The following is a 20027-nucleotide window of genomic DNA, read 5'->3' as shown; positions in this document are numbered from 1 at the left end:
CTTTTTCATATTTTAGAGACATGTCAACAAGCAGAAGCTGCACTTAAATATTTTAGCATTCAAGGCAATGCCATAACTGGTGCTAGATACATTTGTCACTGCTTAAAAAAATGCATGTGTATAGAGAGTTCATAAATGTATGTGGCAGTACTTCCTGTGTGCTACCTAAATGACACATACTACAGTTTTTGCTATGAAAAAGGTAAATGAAATTCAGCTTGAAGTAAATTGCTGAGCTGGCTACTGTCCTTTTATCACTCGCTCTCTTCCTTCTTTTTTCATTCTCATGCGAAAAAACCAAAACCAAAAACAAACAAACAAACAACAAAACCCAACCAACAAACCAAACCAAACCAACAACCAAAACCACCACAAAACCACCTGTGGGGAAAACCAAACCAAACCAAACCAAACCAAACCAAAAACTTTAAATTTTATATTTTACCTGTGGAGACAGAGACAAATCGGAACCCAAGCAAAAACAACTAGCTGTGCAGGAGAAAAAGAAAAATTAACAGTAGGACAGTGTATGACCAAAACTCCCCAGTGTCATCTTGAAAAACTGGGCAGGACTGCACAGAGCAGGTTGTTACTGAAGCCGGCACTAGTTTGCCTCTCCTGGAATGCTGTGCCCAATTGTGTTGCTTACGATTCAAAGGAGTGGTTCCCAGAAGAAGGACAGGAACTACTCAAAAGGTGAAAAACGCATCTTAAGAGTGAAAATCACCATTCAAAGGGGCTGTTGATATCCTTAGGATTAGGGACTCCAAAAAATAGTAACCAAGCTGCAGACACAGGTGTTGTGTGTGAAGACCAAGAGAAAAACTCTCCTTTGGCAAACTGTCCTTCAGTTATCTGCAGCATCTAGGGAAAAAAGGTACAAACCTGAGAGATAGCAGCATGGTTTAGTGAAAGAGAAAAGGAAAACACGTTTGTTCTTATCCTCCCTATACACCTTTTTTTAGTTAACAGCACAATTGGATGATTTCTGTGGGAGCCACTACTCTGTCCCCAGGGCTGGGGAACGGAATTTCCGTGGCCAGGACACGTATGTGAGCACACGTGAGCAGGGGAGTGAGTTTTCTAGCTGTGAAAGCTGCTGGGTGAGACAGCAGTGGGAGGGGCTGGTGTATTACAGACACTTTAGTCTCTTGGCTGGTTGCCAGTGGTACAGAAGTTGAGAAATCATTTGTCATGAGGATAAAAGCCAAATACATTGCTCTGGGTGAGATGTAACCTGACAAACAGCCCCCTGTGACTGACGCATTTGAACTACTAATACACTCTGTATAAATGACTTTTTTCTGACAGCTAGTAGTCATATTTCTTTGCTTGGTTTTTCTGCTTGTTCATGCTTAGCTTTCTGAGTTCCTATATATCAGATTGCTTGGCAGGGAGCACTGGGCAGGAAGACAGTTCTCTGTCATACCAGTTCCATACCACAAGTTCAGGAGGAAACAAGTCACAAAATAATTAGAAAAAAAAATTAAATTACTGTTGGCTAGTATCTCTTCTTTTTTTCTTTTCTTTTTTTTTTTTTTTTCCCCAAATGCCACAAAGTCAGCTGGCCAGCAGGAACTTCATTTATAACTGTCAATTTAACAGTTCATTTATTTCATTGAAGCAGTGAGGCACAACAGGGGTGTGGTAACCATGAGATAATCACACCTCCGGGGTTTTATGAGGCAAGGAGAAACAGCCAATTCTCTCTAATCCCACAGTGGTGTGATTAGTGCTCCTGATAGCTACAGCCAAGGAAGTTATGAGACAAATCGTGCATTTCGTGTTCTAGAAAAAGAATTAAATTAAAGTTAAATGTTTAACCAGCCTCATTCAAGTTCTGTAATTCATCTTGATTATATATATGTGTGTTCATGAACACTGATCCATATCCATTTGTCTACTTTAAAATGTTTAACAGACAATAGGAGCAGTTATTTGGTTCCAGAATTATAGTATACATAGAAGGTGTAACATATAGATCCCTGTATAGACAGGGATCCATTATCATGATGTCCAAAAGCCCTCTGGGCATGCAATGCTTACAAGCATAACTATAGAAACTAGCAGGAACCCAGTAGCAAAACCCTGCTTTTTTCCTAGTCATTATGGGTAACCCTGCTAATCAGTTCCACTAAATACTGATCTAATATTTGTGTCTGCTATGGAAGGTCCATTCACCTCTTATTTATGATGCTTCCACTAAAAACATATAACGAGTATTTGGCAGACAGACAATGGCATCATGGAGGAAAAAAATTACAGAATTAATGATCTTATCTATCAGGTCATACTGCTCATTTACGTTCTCCATTGTCGTTGCCTGAGTTCTAAAATGTTCACCAAAGAAAACCAATTTATTTTTAAAGTGAAATATTTATAAAGGGCAGTTTTTATCATTGTTCTGAAGACTAAACCAATATTTGTAAAGGACAGTTTTTATGATTGTTCTGAAGACTAAACCAATATTCCTTTATTGCTGGCATTTGCCATGAAAAAGTCTGTCTCAATGTTCTGTGATTATTCCTTTTGCTGCTTCTTTCTCCTTCTCCTGAAGTCTTGACTGAAGTAATGACGGCCCACCTTTGAGATCCTCTTCTGCACCTCTGAGAGTAGTCACTGTCCTGGGGAGTTGTGGTGGGCTGAGCTTGTCTGGATGCCAAGTGCCCACCAAGCTGCTCTATCACTCACTCCCCCTACTCAGCAGGACAGGAGGAGAAAATAAGATGCAAGCAGAAAAGAAACAAAAACAAAAACAAAAACAAAACAAAACAAAAACAAACAAACAAAAAACCACACACACACACACCCCCCAAAAAAAAAAAAAAAAAAACACACACACAAAAAAAAACACCCACAAACCAGAACATTTAGGTCAATATAAAGGCAATTTTTAAAAAACAGACATTTTTCAGGTGACTGGAACTGTCCCTGACATGAGGATAGCTCCTGGTGTCTTCTCACAATAGTCACCCCTGTGCCCCCAACCCCAACACTGAAACCTTGCTACATAAAACAGATGAGTCTGAATATATGAGTACTAGTATCAGTCACAGTACAGGTGTCATGCTTGTTCCTGAGGGCAAGGGTAGTGTATTCGGATTTACAAAGAAGGCTTCTTCAGGAAAGATTCTAAAGACCTAAAGTTACCTGTGACTGTTGCATGTGTACAGTGACCCACTGCATCATTCTGCAACAAACCAAGTGTCCACTACTGTATGTTGCTCAACTGGCCCGTGCTGGACTTGACAGTCAAATAGCTCAACTTGTCTTCCTTGGTAGTTGGGACATGGAGGCATGCAGAGGGCAGCTCTATCAAAGTGCAAATCCTGCAAAACTTTCAGGAGCATCTTCAAAGTTTGCTATCTCTGTGGAATGACATAGGTGCCTCCAGGCAGCCAGTGTGCGTTTCTGACTCACATCGTGGTGCTGAAACCATCCTGATGATAGGGGAATAGATATGTATTGGGTTTGCATGGCAAGGTTTTGGTATTGGCTGGGCTACTGGGGTAGCTTCTGTAAGAAGATGTAAGAAGCTTCCCCTATGTCTGATGGAGCCAATTTCAGCCATCTCCAAGTCAGACCTGCCTCTGACAAAGGCCAAGATCATCGGTAACAGTGAAATCACCTCTGGAATAACAGATTAAAGAGTGCAACTGCAGCTGGCAAGAGGAGTAAGAACATGTCAGATCAACAATTCTTCGGACATCAAGGCCAGTGGAGAAGGAAGGGGAGAAGGTGCTATAGGCACTGCAGCAGAGATTCCCCTGCAGCCCATGGTGCAGACCAGGATGAGACAGGCTGTCCACCTGCAAGTTCACAGAGGTCCAACGCTGGGGCAGATATTCACCAGCAGCCCATGAAGGAACCCCACACCAGAGCAGGTGGATGCCCAAAGGAGTCTGCGACCCTGTGGGAATCTACCACTGGAACAGCCTCCTGGCAGGACATGTGGACCCATGGAGACAAGAGCCCACACTGGAGCAGGTTAAGCCTGGGAAGCAGGGAAGGGTGGAAGCAACATGTTTTTAAGATTTTATTTTATTTCTCACTATCCTACTCTGATCTGATTGGTAAGAAATTCAATTAACTTCCCCAAGTCTAGTCTATTTGTCCATGACTTTAACTGGTGAGTGACCTCTCCCTGCCCTTATCTCAACCAACGAGCCTTTAGTTATATTTTTCTCCTCCATCTAGCTGATGAGGGGAGTCATGGAGAAGTCTGAGTGGGCACCTGGCATCCAGCTAGGGTCAACCTACCACAAGATATTAAAATTCCTTCAGCAATTTCAGTTGTCAAAGTCTGATAGGACGCCCTTCAAATCTTTTTAGTCAGTACACTTAAGAACTTCCTACCCATCCTGGGAAAAGGGAAAGTGTGATCTGTGTAGTCTTAGTATTTCTTGAACATTTTCAAAAAGTTTTTCCTTTTTGTCATTTTCTCTTAATAGTTCTGCTTGTATTGGAGAGAAGAATGGATAATGGCTTACTCCACAGAGATTTCTTTAACATGTACAAAGTACCACATAGGTTTCTCCCAGGGTCCTGGACCTAAGTCCAGTTTCACTCCTGTTTTGCACAACAGCAAAAAGCAGTATAAAATTAGAGTTCTGCATCAAAAGAAGGCTGCAGTCAGCTGAGGCATTACCTAGTTAACCCTATTTTAGATGCAAAAGGTCTGTTTTCTCTGCTGGTGATAGATGTATAAACCTCGCAATCTCAAAAACAAAAGCAAAACAAACAAACAAAAACCCCACAGCCAAAATAACTACTTCAGAATTTATTTTAATGTCACTATTCACCAAACAGGAAGTTAGCTATTGTTAAGATTATCCAAAATGATGGTTGTTAGTTTAAGTGACTGCTAAAAGCACCTTGGTGGTTGCTTTCAGTGGTCCCAGAGTGTGTTTCATGGCTGTGAACAAATGGGATGCAGGTATATTGTTTTAACCACCTCACTATAACTGCAATCCAGACCTTGGCCACCTTCTAAGGTAGTTGGTCAGCTTATTGGATGACATTTTTTAAACCTCAGGGAGAAATTGCAAGCATGTCATCCTCTGTTGCTCTTCAGTGGACACCTATGGAGCAGTATACTGAAGTATTAACTCTGGTTTTCTCCCCCCTCAGCTCGAGGGGGATGCTGCCTCTTCACAGAGCAGAGCTGCTGCAGAAATGTGAAACAAATATGAGTCTTTGTAAGTCATCTGAAATGTTACAACAAAAATGTATGCGAAACATGGGGGTGTCCCTTTAAACCATATTTTGGTGATTATTTGAATCTCTCTGGGCTACCCTAAGTAGTCAGGCTGAGCCTCACTAGTAGAACATTTGCTTACGCTGTAACAATGCTGCAAATCCCAGCAGTCGTATTCCTGCAAGAGGGAATGCTTTGGAGCAAAGCTGGTGTATTTCTATTAACTAAGGCAGTTTTGGGAGAACAGGGCTTTGATACCTGGGGCACTCAGCAAAAAATTAAAAGACTTCTTAAAAAATTATTCTTCTTTCAAAATGAAAGAGAATTATAACCCTTTTGTCCTAATGATAGGGAAAGGGTTTTAAATTCCCAAGTGTTCCCTCCTTCTAGCCCCAAAATTTTTGTAGCTGTGGCACTGAATGCAGTCCCATTATTTTTAATGATACATCAGGACTGCATAGAAGAATAGCGTACCATATATCAAAAGCTACACCCTTGGAAATCACAGAGCTCTTCAAGAAGCCACCAACGGGTTAAACGGTGACCTGACCAATTTGCTATGGTTCATTTGGTCTATGCTAATTGTTTTAAATGCTCACTTTGTGGCATACTCTTTACTGTGCTGATGGGAAGTGAGGCATATTTCTTTAGAGCAGGGATTCAAGAATTCATTTATATTGGAGAGACTTTTTCAGAAAAGTGCAGGCACACCTCAATAGTGCTATGTAAATAGTAATTAAGCTTCATCTTTTATTCAGTTTAAGGAAATACATGAAATAAATACTTTTCAAATCCTTTTGCCATGCTTGATTTTTCAATATCACAGGTTTTTTTCTATTCTTCTGCAATGCTTAAAGTCAGATTGTTTCTTTCCCATTACCAGGCTTTTCAGTCTGCCTGTCTGGTGAGTGGCTTTTTTTTTATCCCTTTGGACCCTGACCTGGCAGTCATTATTTCATCTTTTCTTTTCATTTTTTTTTATTAGACTAGTCAGCCTTGATATTAGTCTTCCCAAAGCTACTATCTATTACACTGTCAGCAAAGCAAGCTGCCTTACCATAGGCCAAGTGTCAACAGAAGGTGAGGCAGAAAATCAGCCACAATCTAAAGCTAATTACCCTGCCTAGAAGTTAATTAAATACTTGTTAGGAGCAGCAGGGTAGATCCTAATTAAACTTGTCTAATAACAGTATGCTGACATACTCTGACACTGGGAATTCCTACAGGGTTTAAATAATTGTACAAAGGGCAATAATACCTGTCACATCATGGTGTGCAGGCAAACCCTGAAGATGCACATTTCTCAGTATTTTCTGAACTAATTTGCCACATATTGTGCACTTCACATGTGTTTAATTTACACATGTTTTAATTTCAGTGCCCTGGATCTTTCTAAATGACTTTGCTGTTGCTGATCTAAATGTAAACTACTGCAAAGGGAGATGGTCATTAGTATTTCATTGTATCATTTAAAAGACTAAACCTGATAAAATCCAGATGATGATGATGATACCTCCAAGGCTACTTAAGTACAGATGTGGCCCCTTCTTTCAGATTTCAAGGCAGCAGTGATTTTACCTAGAAATGAAGAGGAGGGGAGAACGAGAACCTGGCACACCTTACCAACCTCTCCGCATTCTCAAAGGGCCAAATTCTGCACCCACCTACAGGCTGGCAATTTTACCCATTGCATTTTTAATTCACAAGAATGCTGCTGACAGAGACTTTTACCTCCACATTTAAGTGCATCTTAAACCAACATCTCTTTAAATCAGTCAGATCTCCATTTACATTCAAAACAGAAGGAAGGGGAAGCTGCTAATAGGTGTAACTGCCAGATGAATTTAAGAGAAGAGGAGAGGAGACACGAAATGCAGGAGAAGGGATTGATAGCAGAAAAGCACCTCTGTTTTCTGCCTATTTCTAGCCTTTTGACAGGCTGAAAATATTTTTGTTTCCAAACAGGAAAACACAATTTGCCATCGTTTCAAATAAATGAAGGTTCCCCACAAACCACAGCGGGGCTTTTAACTAGTTGTTTTTAAGGGATCCTCTATGCCAGCAGTTTTAATGCTGATTCAAAAACTGCCGTTTGACCAGGTTGTGTTTTTCAACTGATGAGTTGTCACACTGCCTTGCGTGAGGGTTAATCCCCCATTGTGTTGCCTGTGCCACCGCAAAGAAGGACTGCGACAGCAATTGCTGATAAAGCTTGTGTCTTCTCGAAAAGCCCAGAGAGGCTGTGTCGCATGCTGATGGTTGTTTACTGCAGCAAAATGCTGAATGTCAATTTTAGGAGAGCGATGTTTCAAAACTTTTTGCCTTTTCTCCCAGTAAATCAGTTCAATTTTTCCCTGTTCCTTTCCTACCCTTGACTTAAGCATCCTTTTTAATAAGTGGTTAGGGCTCTCGGGTGGTAACCAGCGATGGATGCTTGACAGTAGATTTGATGTTCCCATCATGAGACCATATCTGAAATGCCACGTCAGTGAAACTAATGAAATGGAGTGCCGTGACATGAAACTAATCGGACATGATACAACTTTAGAGGGAGGGGAATAAGAGACCTGTAAAGATTTAAGCCAATCGTACTACTCTCATTTTGCACCCTCTCCCTGAACAGCAAGGATTAAAGGAAAGATGTAAGAGCTGTGATCTTTTCTGGCAGGACTGTTGTAGAAATAATCAATTAACCTTGGGAGATCAAATTGACAGAGCCTAAGCATGAAGTTATTTAAAACGCCAAATTATCTAGGCAGATGAATAAATTTGTTGCAACAATAAAAGGAAAATGAAAGTATTTTTCCAAATTTCGTTTTTCTGAACTGATTTAACATTATTTCCCCAGGAGTCAACTCTGCCTTTTTCAGTGTGCACTTTAACACATTAGAACAAAATGAGATTTGATGTACTCCATAAAGAGACTAGTGATTTTTCTCTCTTCCTTCATGGAGTGGGAGGGTTATTATAGAAAATAGCTTATAGTAACCTCATGCTTTTAGCTCTTTACTTTTGTTTATTTGACAATTTGATTATTTGGGTTCCTGTCTTTGTGGTGATTTTGGTTGGTTTGCATTCTGGCTAAATCATCTGCTGCTTCAGCTATGGAGCAAGAATTCCTTTTGTCCTTAAAAATACAAATAACGTAAGATATTTTATAATATCAGTTATTTTTATCAAATATAAGAATCTTGTCAGATGTTCTTTAAACAATCAATTTAACTTCATTTGGTTTGAAGATATAACAACTTTATTTTATTAAAATGCTTTGGGCTGTGTTATTCAGACTAATAGCCTCTCTACTATTTTATCCCATTATAATAAGATGAGGGCAATATAAAGTTCTAGCAGCATCAGGCTGTAATTCTAAGATCAGCTGCAGCTGTGATTCAGCATGTAAGAATACAGCTAATGTAAATACACAAGCAACAGCAATGCTTGGATGCTTGAAGGTAAGCATGCATTCACACATGAAGTCCTTCCATTAAAGAGAATTTGTGACCAACCCCATTTATTAAATTGCTACAGATTTGTAATTACAAGAATGGCACAGCTTTTACCACATGAATTTTAGATAAATTATTTTATTAAATTGGAAAAGTTTTTTATCATTTCATTCCCTCATTCATATTTTCATGCATTAAATTTCTTTGTTACTTCATCTTTCTTCATTTATTTACAATGCTGTAAGAATTTATATCAAATGCAGCAATTTAATTTAAGAACACACTTAGCCTGATTTTTATTAGCTTAATGTACACATTTAACTCCAAACTAAACAGAAAGCACAAACACTTTTAAGCCAGTAAAGAAACATTTGCACACAAAAGGCTGAATTGTACAGGTATAGTGTGTAAACCAGTCCAGGTTGACCAATTTCATCCAGGTGCACTTTGCCAGCAGCCACACCAGTTTCAGAAATTGCCATCCCCAAACCTGTTGTTTCCACAGCAGCACTAGAGGTTACATAGTGAAATCAAGTACTATATGTGCATCCCAACCCCAGGCAAACTGAGACAGGTTATTTAGCGAGTGCTAGCTGTTACTTGAGCTAACTGTTGTCTTTGTTGCCCTGAAGAAGGGGAGGAAAATCCACTGAGCTCTTCTCCTGAGCTGCATTTTGGCTGATGGTGACAAGCCGTTGAGAGTGCTGATGTGATCAGTCACTTCAGCTGGCTCCAGAAGGGTATCAGTCCATGGTCTCCTTCTTCCATTCTTTGACCCTCCGTCTTCCTCCAGGCTATGATGCTATCAGACTAAGAAGGGCAGCGAGGACAGGAAGCAGAGGAAGCTCTTGAGGGAACAGGCACTAAAGACAGAAAACAAAAGAGATGGGGAACAGCTAGAACCAAAAACAACGTGTGAAGAAGGGGTTAGTTATAATGGAGATGTTTGGGGAAATTATTCTTTGGACTTGGAAGAACTCAGAGGAAAAGTCATTTTGAAGGTCTTGAGCTTTTGCATATGGGCAGAAGGGCTAGAAACTGCCGCAAAAGGGATAGCTTTTATGAACATTTAAAAGGATAACTACCTGTCACAGAAGCCACAAATAAACTATTTGCCAATCCCTGATTAAAAATATTCAACTCTCAACATATGCTTTCTTAATACATTTGTCAGGGAACACACATCCTTTCTCAAAGCTCAAGACAGTGCATCAAATATGAACGACATTTTTTCAAATCTTTCAACAAGATTCTTTTCAAACATAGTATGGCCAGGATAATACATGGCAGAAGAAAATTAGTGGAAGAAGAAAATTTTACAGTGGAAAAATTGTAAAAAGTCTGCCTTGAAGATGCAAATGGGTTAGTAGCAAATGACATTTCTTCCAGAAGATAGAGCTGGAAGACCTTTTGAAAACTAGAATCCCCCATACTTGGAAAAACTATCATGGAAAAGACTTAAGAGTCATGATGGGTAACAAACTGAACAGGAACTCTCAGTCTACTACTGAGGTAAAGTACTAATACATCTCTTCAATTCATAAAGAAGTGGGATTGCTGGGATTGTTTTTGAGATACTCTACCTTTTTGTCATATCCTCAATTGAACAACAAGGAGAAAAAATCAGAAGGAATTTAAAGAACTATAAGAATGTTTTAAAAATTAGAAACATGATTTAGAGTAGGAGAAATTCAACTAGTTTAACTGAAAAAAGAAGCAACTTGGCAACAATTTGAATGTATAAACACAGAGGGACAAAATATGCTAATAGAGGACTCTTCTATCCAGAGTATCAGGGTACAAAGTTAAAAGGTGACAAATAGTTTAGGAATAATGTATTTGTCCTTAACAGTAAATATAGTTAGTCCCTCAAACAATCTATATCTATGGTTGACTCTCCATAACTGGATATTTTCACTTCAGACTTGACACATTATTAAATATTATCTCTGACACCAAATAAAACCTATTCTACAATGACTACATCCTGTGTTACATCAGCAGTCACAACATCTGACTCTAACAGGTCTTTCTAGCTTTGCAATGTATGATGCTTCTAATAAGTGATGAATTGTAGCAAAGGTAAACTTTACAAAACATATTAAAAATAAATGGCAATTACATAACCTTCTTTTAGTCTTTTATTGCCATCACTTGCCCCGGATTTTTAAAGTTCACTTGTCTACTAACCACAGCCACTTGTATCCTGAAACACTGTTGCATAGTAAATGGTGCTAATGCAGATTTTTCTTCTCAAAGTCCAGCTTTAAGATAATATAACAGAAACGATGTTTTTGTGCCTCTCCCAGATAATCTGCATTAAGTAATATCCAGTCACTGCCAATATGGCAGCAGAAAGGGAGAGAATTGCAGCAAGTCCATGGTGAGTCAATGGCACAAAGTACATATGAGCGTTCTGGGTGATTTGTCCACTGGTTCTTACTCAGCAAAATCACTATCACAGTCCACCTTTACAGGAACCCTTGGTCTTCACAATTCTTGATAAATAACCACTAAAGGCAGGTGTCAAGGGGTGGGCCAGAAAGAACAGCAATGACTTGGGGAACTCTGCAAATGTTTAACGCAAGAATGTGTATATCTAGCACATCCACAGTCTTATAGAGGGAATTCCAAGTAGCACGCACTGCAGAGTCTGAAGCCCTACAGCTTGAAGGTAATGACTTTCTTCCATGCTCAAAAAGGTAAAAACAATATATGTCCTGAAAACATATCCTTGCTTTAAAAGGGATGCTTGCTGCTCCCTTCTTTTCTGCGCAAAGATGAGACAAGGCAGGCCATATTCAGAAACCAAACTGTGTTTTCTCTGCAACACTTCACTCTAAATGCACCACAGCAGACCTTAAACCGTACACACAGTCTCAACATAATGAGTGATAGCCTTGCCAAAACCATCAACATTACATTGTTGCTTTACTCTATACACCTATTAATTGCAGTCAAATCCATAGATGCATTATGATCAAAGTGGTTTCTGTATCAAGGAAGAATGCCTCTGCTGCCTTTCTTTCTTTGACTCCTACCATCTCTTTTGGCCTCAGGGAAGTGCAGCCTTCCACCATGTTTGTCCAGTGGAAGACTGATGGGTTTTGCCCCTGCAGATTCATTTGGGATTGTATTTAAAAAAATAATACTTCTGATGCTGCAAAGTGATTATTTTTCCCAAAGTAAGGACAGCTTAAGGAAATGGAGAATTAAGGAAGCTTAAGGAAATGGAGATTTGGTCTGTGTTCACATGAAAATATGTTCGCATTTTTACCTTGGATTTTCTTTTATTGTAGCACTAGAGTAGGTGGTTTGTAAGAGAGAAAGTCCTTATTCTAGAAAAGACAACTAACATAAAAAGCAAAGGAAGTCATAGAAGAAAATAGCAACAGCAGTCCTTTACAAAAATGCATCATTCCATGGTTGATGGAATGTAAGCATTCTACTCACTGCCCTCGGACACTGAAGGACAATCTGTACAAGTTCAATCTGTCTAGCAATGACTGCAACTCTGAATATTAGGTATCAACTCCCAAAGACCTGCCTGCCTAGGCCTAGAAAGATCTCCCATAAGACCAACCTTCAACTCAACTTTAGTTGCAAGTAAAAGCAGTAAAATTACACAGAAGTGCACAGGAGCCGCTCCCTGTGGCAGATTTGGCTTTTTTTAAGATCTGTGTGGGGTCAAAAACAGTTAGAATGGGAATTTAGGAAAGAAAATTCCCTCCTGTTAGGCTCTTATAGAACCTAAGTTTTCATGTCGAGAAAGGTAATACTTTTAGTGCTTAGCTTTACCCATCCCCATACAATACCTGGGAGAAAAGTTAAGTGCAAAATGTTATCATCCTCAGTTTAATTTACAGTTATTAATTTGATTTCCTTTTGGATTGTAGGAAGTAAGCAATCAATCTTCTTGTGGAAGAGAGAACTTTGAAAACTTGCTCATGTTAATTCAGCAGCTGATAGCATTCAGACATCTTGGAAACAAATGTAATGTTCTTTCAAACAAGAATTTAGCAAATAAGCATAAAAGTAGCAATAATGTTTAACCTGTCAGACTTTTACTACAGGAAACATAGCTTGGTTGATGAGGTAAGAATACAGAAAACTAAAGGATAAAGGAAAGAAATAAAAAATGGAGAAAAACAGGAGCAGGAGGGCAAAATAGATGGTTAAAATAGAAAAACGCTTTGCAAGGGTATATAATGAAAGTAAACTAACAGCTACTTACTGAATAAAAGGGCAAGAATCCATGTTCTATAAAAAAGAAGGGATGAATTTAGGCAGCAATAGAAGGGATTAGAACAGAGATGCTTTAATATAATGTAGCTAGGAAGGAAGACTGTAAAAAACTAAAGCATAAAACAGTGCCACACAGAAAGGAATTAGGGGAGGGAGAAGAGATTAAAACTGAAAGCAAAAAACCATGGGTGGTATGTCCATTTACTAAGCAGTCCACTGAAAGATGGAGGACTGGGCAATAAATAAAACACAGTTTGCCTTTCTTATTCTTCTGTTTAATTGGAGGATAATAAGTGGTAAAGACAGAGTTGAAATTAGGTGAGAAACAAATGGATAGAAGTTGGCACACTTAATGACCTGCAAATGCTACCTACCTAATAAGCATATTTTACCCTGGATTCCTCAAAAGAGTAGCCTCATGCATTTTTGCTCTTCAAATATTCAGCTTCCTCTCATCTTTACTAGCTTTTGCCAAGTCCAACTAAGAGTGTCTCAGAGATACATAGTTTTTCTTGTTTCAAGGAAAGCAGCCACTATGAAGAGGTAAGAAACCCAAATTAATCCCTACCCACCAATGCCAGAAGATTGCAGTACATGCACAGATGTTGTCTTTTCAGCGAGCAGTAAATAAATGCTGTGCAGTTAGCAAGCCCAGATGCAGCACAGAATCACCCACAAGACATGCTGCCTCTTGTTCAGCTGGTAGTTGGAGACAGAAGAGGGAACTGAGGAAGCTGGTGACCTTTAGGAGACTCATCAGGGACCTTGCATGGCATCGTAAGAAACACTGGAGGAAGGTCAAAATACAGTAAAAGTGAGCTGTGGAGAACTGCATGGGGACATGGGGAAGGAGATCCCTTGAGGACTTGCAGAGGGGCTATTGTGGAGGGGAAGTCACAGGACACAGGGAGGAGAAGCAGAGTCTTTATGGCATGATGCTGTAGGAATGTAGGATATGAATCCATGGGAAGCCAGGCTCTCACCACTCCTGCTGAAACTATTTGTTTCCTGCATGACTTCACTTGTGTGCTGATAAAAGCTATACAGAATAAAATGCCATTAGACTATTAAATGCTTACTTAGAAGAGTGTTTGAGTGAATCGTTCATAAAGTACAAATTTGTAAAGGAAAACAAATGGAAGCTCTATAGTCTCTCAGGTGAAAAGACATTTTTCTAATCTTAGTTACACTGATACAAATCAGAAATAATACCAGGATGACCTGATGGGAAAAGCTTTATAATCATTGGCAAAAGATAAAATATGCTTATTCTGTGCAAGGATGTCCACAATTTATGATTTTAGCTATGTCAGGAATTCTGAATATTCCTTTATAAAGAATAGCTTCCACTAGCACTGTAAAAAAAAGAGTAACCATAAGGTCATCAACAAGGGAGCTGAGAGAATAATATATCATGAATAATGTATTAAATTATTTCAGTCTTTATCTATTAATGAATTATCTTCAATCATCTTATAATTTTCTTGAATGTATTTATAATTCAAAAGTACTCCCCATGCAATTTCTCAAAAAAATTATTTCTTTAAGTTTTCCATGGGTTTTTTGTGGATAGAAAGTAGCTGAAATTTGAATTCAATTATTTTGGTTTTAATAGGACATATAGAGTAGGAGTTTCTGTTTCTGCTCCCTGAAAAACACATTTCTGAGAACCGTGTTACCTATATGGCATTAAAATTTTAACCATGAAATCTCTTCCTCTAGTATTTTCTCTAAATGTTACATTTTCACCAGTAGCCTAATAAGATGTGCAGTGTGCTAGTGCAGTCACTGAAAGACAACATCTAGAGTCTACTGCTAGTTCTTGGCACAGTTTTTCCTTCCTAAAAGAACAACCTCTACTATGGGTGTTCACTCACCTCTTGAAGAATTTAAGTGCTAGAAAGGCATAAAGAGAATCTTCTCTTTCAGAACACATTGAGTGGTAGTGATGTAGTAGCTGATCAGATGGGGGTTTTTTCTGTGTATCAGGCTATAAGTAATTTCTAATTACCTTAATGGGAAACTTTCATGGTCTCTATACATAAAAATAAACCCACAAATTTTCATTCTCCTTTCCAGAATACCAAATAGTATTTTGTACCCACTGACATTTTTACATACTGTGAGTTGACTTTATCTTTACTTCTAATACTTTCAGTTATAATAGTGATGACCATACCAGCACTGGAATCCTACAGTCACAATATGAGTGACTGAGAAAGAGATTATTTTTCATTTTCATGGTATGTATAATGCCATGAAATGCCATAACCAATATATACTGACATGCCAAATAAAAATAACATACTTTTATGTATACTTGGCTCATATTTTTTCCTTCCAGTGTGCAGAGATGTCTAGAGGTTCCTTCCATGTGTAGACCCAGCAGCCTTTACTGAAATATGTAGGGGTGACAGAGTCTTACTGATATGGGAAATATTGGAAAAGGCTGGCTTATTTTGAAATTCAATTTTTCATCACTAATTGTAATAAGTGTCTGACAAGTCTGTATTACCTGTCCAAATTCTATGACCTCTAAAGACACACTTGTGTCTTTGGCAATACCTTTCTGGCCTTCATTTAGTGGTGTCCAGTTGGGGACGGAGCATCTATAATAATCTCTAAGTGTCCTGGTTTCAGCTGGGATAATTTTCTTCCTAGTATCTTGTATAGTGCTGTGTTTTGGATTCAGCATGAGAATACAGTTGATAACATAGTGATGCTTTGGTTGTTGCTAAGTAATGTTCAGTTTCCCATCCTCTGCCAGTGAGGAGCTGTACAAGAAGCCAGAAGGGAGCATAGCCAGAACAGCTGACCCAAACTGACCAAAGAGATGTTCCAGAGAACATCATGCTCAGTATATAAACTGGGGGTAGTTGGCTGAGAGCCAATGACTGGTGCTTGGGAATGGGCTGTACATCGGTCAGTGGGTGGTGAGCAATTGTGTATTGTGCATTGCCTGTCTGTCTTGAGTTTTATTCCTCTCTTTTTGTTACCTTCCTTTTCATTACAATTATTAGTAGAAGCAGTATATTTTACGTTAGTTCCATTTTTAACCTGTTCTTATCTCAGACTGTCACTTTTACTTTTTTTCCACCTCTCCTCCACATCTCACTGTAGGTCAGGGGCAGTGAGCAAGAGGCTGCGCAGTGTTTAGTTGCCAGCTGTTGTTAAACCACAACACTCAGGAATGAAAACATGTGTGCCTAACTGAGACACTGAGTAAAGAACATTAAAAATTTGTGCATTTCCACATCCATGTCATCACTGTGTGTTTGTGAATGTCATCTAAAGTAGGTTTCTAATAGGCAAAATGTGTCCATCTGCATCTCAAATTTACAGCACAAAATGATGTAATTTTTATCAAGTTGACAAGAGATCATGCCTTCTCAATAACAGCGAGTCCGTCCAGGTCTTTTTCCAAGTTCCAGGCTCTCTTCATTTGGTTGCTCACCCATTCATTTTGTTGGTACAGTCTTTGGTTTTATCCCACTCCTTCAGCCATGTGTGATGCCACTAACTACTCTGCCTAGGGCTCTGCCCAGGACCCTTGCTGTGCAAGAGCGTTCATGAAGTCCATTGACAGACGTTGGATCAAGCTCTGACCATGGTACTACAGCAGCTGCAGACTTTTCCAACTGCCTTGGTTGCTAATTTGAGCCCTATGGAGAAAAATCCTAGTTGGAGGACACAAACATCTGTCACCAGTGCTGACATCTAAGCACAGTCACTAAAATATTTTGGGTTTCTTGGCATCAGTTCTGGCAGGCAGCAGCTCGCAATGAAAACATAGTATTAGATGGGTTTTTTCTTGGAAACATCAAACATACTTTAATCCAAGTACTATTTTCTTGTGAATAGAATCAAAGAATTTAGGAAAGTGCTCAGGGACACAGAGTTTCCAGATTCTATTTTAATTAAAGGCTATAAATACTCATAAAGAGAGGCAGGCACTCAACTTTAGGGATCAAGCTGAGTAATCCTCATCTGGAATGCTTTCTTGTATTTATACGATCATGTTAGACTTTGATAAGACAGTGACTTATCTAAGGTAGAAACTTGCAAAATCTCCGTCACATCAGAATAAAGCAAATTCTGCCAGGCTTTTTAATACCAGAACAGGTCAGGTAAACTCATCTCCAGATAACTCCCATTCCAACTGCAACCCTCCCTCAGCTCCCAAAGGACACCATTCTCTAGTGACTTCAAACAGGTGCGAAATCCTGCCTGGCCCCAGCTATACCAAGCACAAAACAGCTGTCAGATAAAATCAAACATTATATTCCTAATCTGGTTGCTGGAACTCAGTCAGTGATCACCCATGGTGAGCAAGGAGCAAATGCAACAGGGTCAACAGAAGAAGGAAAAAAAAAAAAAAAAAGGAAAAGGCAGACTGGTCCCTTAGCACTACTTGCACAAGTCCCTTCTAATGCAACCAAGGAGTGTGATGTGCAGCAGATTCACTGTATCACACAGACGCAGGCATGCCTGCAGGAATCAGAAAGATTGAATCCAGTGAGTAGAATTTCAGCACATGAGCCTTCCTGTGACAGCAGAAAGTATCAAGGGAGGGAGAGGAGCTAGTGATCATAAAACTTCCTGGCATCGGTTGACACAGCAAGGGCAGAAAGGACAGAGCTAATTTTAATATTTCCTCTACATAAGTGCTTTTTCCTCCCCTTCAAACACAGTGAAGACGCTTTCTCTGATCATAAACTGTTCAGCAGGGACAATGCCTACCTTACTAAAGGCAATTTATGCTCATCTGGCAAAGTTACCAATCTCCTTTTGCAGGCTCAGACAGTCTTTGCTGGCTAACAAATGGGACTCAACTGTGCAAAAAGAGGGACAGATTCCAGTCCATACAAAGAAAGCCCCTTCCAGCAGCACATCTTTTTCCAGATAGGATCCTGAGCACCTCCAACTCCTTGCCAGCTTTTGTTACTGCTGTTTTAGGCCATTTTGGCTCTATGCATCAAGCACCCACCTTTACAGCCAACACACAGACCCTCTGTCAGCCAGTCTTCTCCAGAGGCTACTTAATCTCCTTGAGAATGGCCTCCAAAACTTGACAGCAATCCCTATTGTAGATTGCTTTAAAGATCATTTTTCCATAGAAGTGTGCAAAATTACCACCAGATCTGTGTTTTATATATATATAAAAATTGTTAGCCTAACCCAAAATGTGTTCACTGGATTTGAAGAGAGAACTCCCATTCCATTTTACCTTCACAATGGTGCTGGAATGGTTGAATAAAGTGTGGCCCTGCTGCCCATATGCCATTCAGCTTCTGTCTGTCTTTTTGTTTACACTGGGAATACAATAGGAACTATAGTCCTTCCAATGCATCATTTATAAGTGTATTCTACCTCTGAATGTACAGACAGAACTGGCTCTGTGAATGAGCTCTGTGAATATTGCCAAGACACTGTGCTTTGTTCAGCATTATTCTTCACAATAGATACCACACTTTGGAAGTAATTTTAAAAAGGGAATCAAAATAGTGGTACTTTTAGCCTTTGTTTCTTTTATACCACACTGCATTCTCTGTCTCTCACTCAGCTGCTTCTATTATACTGACAAATTAAATAAACCACTCCATTGCTAAAGAGGCTTGGGCGGGCTGGGCTTCGGTACACTGCCGCACTAGGAAGTCGAAATAAACATTTATGCCGGTTTTATTCTTAACAAATTTAAGATAACTTTAGTCAAGCATCCTTTTTTTTTTTTTTTTTTTTTTTTTTAAGAATGAATGAAAGAAAGAAAAAGGGAAAGGGGGGAAAAAAGGAAGGAGTACTTCAAATTTCTGAGCTGATCTGCAGCATCAAGGGATCTGGCATCTGAAGCAATGAAGTAATGAGAAGCCATGTGTCCAGGTAATGCGCCTGCTTTTTTGGTGCTCCACTATTTAGAAGCGCTGCAAGTTCATTCCTGCTGTGGGGCCTCTAGGAGAGTGACTCGGTGAGTTACGGGCAAAGTGGTGTGGTGCAGACAGGGTCCCTTGCAGAGGCTCACTGCAAGCAGCTTGCAAAGTTCTGCAGCAAACTTTCCACTCTATCCGGGCATTTACCTCTCCTGCTGCAGTGTTTTGGAAGGTGTTCTGTTCGCGTGATCTTCAGCGTACAGAAATAAGGGCAGGTGGGGGAGTGCTGAGAAAAGTGTGGTGGATGGAAAGGACAGGTCTGGCTGCATACAGATGTGTATTTGTAGACAGATGGATAGGTAGAAAAATGTGTTGTATTTTTGCTGTAGAATAGTATTCGCATTGCATCTGTCATAAAGAGAGGAAAAAGAAATTGAAGATAAACTGGTAATGTGGTCTTTTTCTGCATGAAGGTGCTTTCTGACTTTTGTCTTTTCTCTTTACCAGGCAGTAAACAGAGAGGAGGAGAACTGGGGAGAAACTTGTGATGGTCTGCTTGTGTGTAGATTAGGTGTGAAAAGCAATCCTCCGCATTTGCAAGCGCTGGGGTGCGGTGGTGGGGATGTATGCTGTTTACAGAGGCTTGTCCGTATAGTCCAGTATTCTCAAAATATTATCAAACAAACATCATTATTTCCCCAAATGAGACCAGAGTACTGAGCACAATACTGCTTGGGTTAGGTCTGAAAGCTCCTCCCGTACTCATGGACTAGCAGTGTGCAACTAATGCAGGACGAGTCTCACCTTGATGTGCCTTTCCCCTCCTCTCTCAACAAAGGAGATGGACTACAGTCATGAGTTTGAGCTAGGGAGGGATTTTTTGGGGGGGGGGGGGTTGTGTTTCTTTTAAGGAACCTTAGAAATAGTCAGCTTCCTTCTGAAATCGGCACTAAATGCCTGCTGTGGGCTGTGAAAACCTGAGGTTCCTCTCTGAGGCAGGGCAGCTGTAACACTGGCTGAGGCTGCTTCAGTAGGGATGGCCTTTGGCAGCCAGGCCAGGCAGGGAGCAGTTGGCAGGGAGTGATCAGGGCTCATTTTTTATTACTAAAGGAAGACTTAAAAAAATGGGGGGAGAAAAAAAAAAAAAAACCAAACACAAACCCTCAGGTGAAATTTCCTTCTATTGTCTAGGAAAATTCCCTTTAATTTGTCCCCAGGGCCATCCAGCCGCTTTGCAATTCCCAGCTCTTGCCTCTGTCAACGCCGGCATCTGGG

At 39.8% G+C, this 20027-nt stretch overlaps 1 long non-coding RNA gene across 1 annotated transcript in view; it reads left to right on the top strand.

Moving 5' to 3' along the window:
- The first annotated feature begins 18730 nt into the window (after positions 1-18730).
- Positions 18731-20027, top strand: part of LOC126649097 (uncharacterized) — a 137508-nt gene continuing 136211 nt past the window's right edge. Inside the window, exon 1 of the long non-coding RNA XR_007630968.1 lies at positions 18731-18765. This is a non-coding gene — a long non-coding RNA (uncharacterized LOC126649097). The remainder of the gene's footprint in view (positions 18766-20027) is intronic.

The sequence above is a fragment of the Myiozetetes cayanensis genome, unplaced genomic scaffold, assembly GCF_022539395.1.
Source record: "Myiozetetes cayanensis isolate MyiCay16 unplaced genomic scaffold, myiCay2020 scf5-8, whole genome shotgun sequence".
NCBI lineage: Eukaryota > Metazoa > Chordata > Aves > Passeriformes > Tyrannidae > Myiozetetes > Myiozetetes cayanensis.
The sequence above is the reverse complement of the archived record's forward strand: the minus strand, read 5'-3'. Positions and strand labels throughout refer to the sequence as shown.